We start from the raw sequence: 4082 nt of genomic DNA on the forward strand, positions 1-4082 counted from the left end.
TTTTTTTTTTTTTTTTTTTTTTGCTGGTTGTGGGGCCTGAACTCGGGGCCTGGGCACTGTCCCTCAGCTCTTCAACTCAAGGCTAGCGCCCTACCCCTTGAGCCACAGCACCACTTCCGGCTTTTTCTGCTTATGTGGTGCTGAGGAATCAAACCCAGGGCCTCAGGCATGCAAGGCAAGCACTCTGCCACTGAGCCACCTTCCCAGCCCTTAGATTTCTTTTTTTTTGGGGGGGGGGTTCCGATTGTGAGGCCTGAACTCTGGGCCTGGGTGCTGTCCCTCAGCTCTTCAGCTCAAGGCTAGCACTCTACCACTTGAGCCACTTCTGGCTTTTTTTCTTTTTGCTTATGTGGTGCTGAGGAATCGAACCCAGGGCTTCAGGCATGCAAGGCAAGCGCTCGACCACTGAGCCACCTTCCCAGCCCCCTATTTCTCATCTGTAGCAATAAAATTGTATAATCTCTGTGAGATTTTTTTCTAAGCTTTTAGTATAGAGGCCAAATACTAGATAATACGTAATATTTATTACATTTTCTGAGTATTTGTTTGCTAATTATCCTTTTTTATGTTTCTTTAGGATCCTTCATCTGTACATAATGCAGACAATGCCTTTACACTATTTTATGTGAAATTTCGAGCTGCTGCCCCCAAAGTCAGAGTAAGTCCATTGGCATAAATAGAATATTATCATGAAATATTCTCAGTCAGCCCTTTGGAAGTCCTTTGCTAATCTCAGAGATAAGAACAGGAATGGAAAGAAGGTATTATCCTTTCACATTTCAGCAGTGTATCATAGAGGTGTGTCCTGGGGAGCTGGAAGTCCACAGAGGAGGAAACACCTTGTTCTTCCTGTGATGCTTAGGAAGGTTTCTAGATGCAAGTGGCAATTGAGCTTCCGAATCTTTGATTTATATAGGACTCAAGAGGGTTGATAAAGGTATTTTATACAGAAAACATTACAGGGAAGTTTGCAGAGCCAGAAAAGAAATGTATTTGGGAAGAATCCATGTATTTGTTGTGACATGAATGCAGGATGTTAGTAGGTGTGATGAAAGGAAGGCAGGAAAGGTGACAGAGCAATTAGATCCAAGTCTGGGTGTGTAAAATAAAAAAACAACTAGATTGTCTTAACTATTTTCTGTGTTTAAGATCCTAAGGGAGGTGTCTACCCATCCCATCTTTTTTTGGTACCAGTCCTAGGACTTGACCTCAGGGGCTAAGCACGATCTGCCTAGCTTTTTTACTTAAGGTTAGTGCCTTGCCACTTGATCCGCAGCTCTACTTCTGGCCTTTTAGTGGTTAATTGGAGTTGAGGTTTAGGGGCTTTCTTGCCTTGCCTGGCTTTGAACCACAATTCTCAGATCTCCGCCTCTTGAGTAGCTAGGATAACAGGCGGAAGCTACTAGTACCCAGCTTGGAAAAACATCTTAAGTGAAATATAGAAATAGTAAGCAGATATTCCCCCCCCCCAAAAAAAATAAAAAGGTAGAAAAACATTGTTGGAAAAAAATTACAGAGAAAAAGTTGAGTATTTAAAACTTAATTTTCTAAATTCTGAATAGTAAAAGCAAAGGCTAAAATGGAGATGTTTGTAAAATTAACATTTTTAATATGTTGTACTTATAAATCAGTACAAGAGGATGAATACCTAATATTAAGTGACCAAATTACAGAATATGTGAGAAATGCATTCAAGTTAAGGCTTAGCTTTTTTTCTTTCATCTATCAGAAATAGGCAAATGAAAGTGTGGTATAGTAGTGTTTTCAAAGATTTGATGAGAAGCAGTACTGCTGATGGTGATATGAATGAATTACTTCCTAAACTATATTTTAGCAGTATACATGAAAGCCTGTAAAGTACACCTCTCCTTTGATCCAGTGTATTGGAATCTTCACTGGAGAGGTAAATGTTCTTATTATACCGGTGTTCTAATAGAAGGAAGTGTGATCTCGAGAGGTGAACTAGAGCTTGCCAGGGCTTAAACAGTAATGATGGAGCTTGAACTCCTTGGTTTCACTCCATGCACTTAACCGGTCATGAGGATTCTTTAGAAATACCTTAAAGTTCTAAACAGTAGAATTGTTGACTTGTGGTCCATTACTCAATATGATAAGATGTAGCCATTGGGCTGGGAAGGTGGCTCAGTGGTAGAGCACTTGCCTTGCATGCATGAGGCTCTGAGTTCGACTCCTCAGACCACCTAAGCAGAAAAAAAAGCCAAAAGTACTGTGGCTCAAGTGGTAGAGTGCTAACCTTGAGCTGAAGAGCTGAGGGACAGTGCCCACGCCCAGAGTTCAGGCCCCATGACTGGATCCCAAAAAAACCCCAAAACTAGATAATATGTAGCCATCTTCACATACTGATTTACATGTTATGTATAATGATTGAGTTTTATTAGCAACCAAAAACTTGATTACAGCTTTCTATACATATTACTGTAATGTGGAAAATTATTTAATGATGGCAATATTACTTCTTAAAGGATAAGAATATAAAACAATATATAATTCTAGTTTTTAAAACTAAATATAGAACTATAGGTATAAAATATTAAGTGTGATAACTTTAATATAGGTGATAACTTTAATAATAGGTGATTATTATGGCTTTAAATTTTTTTTGGGGGTGGGGAGTAGGTTGTGGGGCTTGAACTCAGAGAGGCTCTGTCTCTGAGCTCTTTGCTCAAGATGAGCATGCACCACTTTTTTTTTTTTTGGTTCTGGTCATGGGGCTTGAACTCTGGGCCTGAGCGCTGTCCCTCAGCTCTTCAGCCACTTTCGGCTTTTATTTTTCTGCTTATGTGGTGCTGAGAAATCGAACTCAGGGCCTCATGCATGCAAGGCAAGCGTTCTACCTCTGAGCCACCTTCCCAGCCCCGAGCATGTTCCACTTTGAGCCACAGCTCTGCTTCTGGTTTTTGAAGGATTATTTGGAGATAAAGAGTCTCAGAAGGACTTTTCTCCCTGGGCTGGCTTAGAACCATGATTTTCAGATCTCTACCTCCTGAGTAGCTAGGATTACCGGCATGAACCACTGGTGCCTGGCGTGTTTTTTTTTTTTTTTTTTTTTTTTTTTTGCTTGTTTTTTGTAAGTCTTGAGGCTTGAACTCTGGGCCTGGGTGCTGTCCCTGAGCTATACAGCTCAAGGTGAGAACTATACCACTTGAGCCACAGCGCCATTTCCAGTTTTCTGGTAGTTAATTGGAGATAAGAATCTCATAGACTTTCCTGCCTGGGCTGGCTTTGAACCACAATCTTTAGATCTCAGCTTCCTGAGTAGCTAGGATTACAGGTGTGAGCCACCAGCTCCTTGCCCTGGTATGGTTTTAAATTTTTTAATGTTTGTATGAGTAGCTAAGATTACAGGTGTGAACCACCAGTGCCTGGCCCTGATGTGGGTTTAAACTTTTTAATATTTATATTTTTAAAGTGAATGTGGTACAATTATAGTCAGAAAGTAATGAAAAGTACAATTGAAATAGGTTTGTATTTTTCTTTACAGACTCTTATTGAACAGATAGAACAACGATCTGAAAAAATACCTGAGTAAGTACCCAGAAGTTCTTTGGCTTCCACATTATGTTGTATTTTTGCAAATATGTTCCCAATATTTTCTGAGCAATTGCCTTCAAACTTGTTCTTGTGTCTTATAAACCGTTTTGGGGAGCAAGGTTTCAGACTTGACTTAGCAAGTTTAAATGGTGGCATTATTTCCCAAAGCAGAGTTTCCTTTCATTTGGATAGATAGGAGGCCTTCTATTTTGTGTGTGTATGTTTGCATGTGTCAGTACTGGGCTTGAGCAAAAGGCTGTGCACTAGCTTGGTGTTTTTTTGCTCAAGGCTGGTGCTCTGCCACTAGATCCACTACTTTACTTCTGTCCTTTTCTGGTTTGAGATAAGAGTCTCTTGGACTTTTTTTTTTGTTGGTCGTGGGGCCTGAACCCTGGGTCTGGGTGCTGTCCCTCAGCTCTTCAGCTCAAGGCTGGCACTCTACCACTTGAGCCACAGCGCCACTTCCGGCTTTTTTTTCTTTTTTCTTATGTGGTGCTGAGGAATCGAACCCAGGGCCTCATGCATGTGAG

At 40.7% G+C, this 4082-nt stretch overlaps 1 long non-coding RNA gene across 1 annotated transcript in view; it reads left to right on the forward strand.

The window, feature by feature from the left end:
• Positions 1-576: 576 nt before the first annotated feature.
• The window catches only part of LOC106001878, a 33172-nt gene continuing 29666 nt past the window's right edge, over positions 577-4082 (forward strand). The window contains exons 1-2 of the long non-coding RNA XR_001175865.1: positions 577-658; positions 3503-3546. This is a non-coding gene — a long non-coding RNA (uncharacterized LOC106001878). The remainder of the gene's footprint in view (positions 659-3502; positions 3547-4082) is intronic.

The sequence above is a fragment of the Dipodomys ordii genome, unplaced genomic scaffold, assembly GCF_000151885.1.
Source record: "Dipodomys ordii isolate 6190 unplaced genomic scaffold, Dord_2.0 Scaffold575, whole genome shotgun sequence".
NCBI lineage: Eukaryota > Metazoa > Chordata > Mammalia > Rodentia > Heteromyidae > Dipodomys > Dipodomys ordii.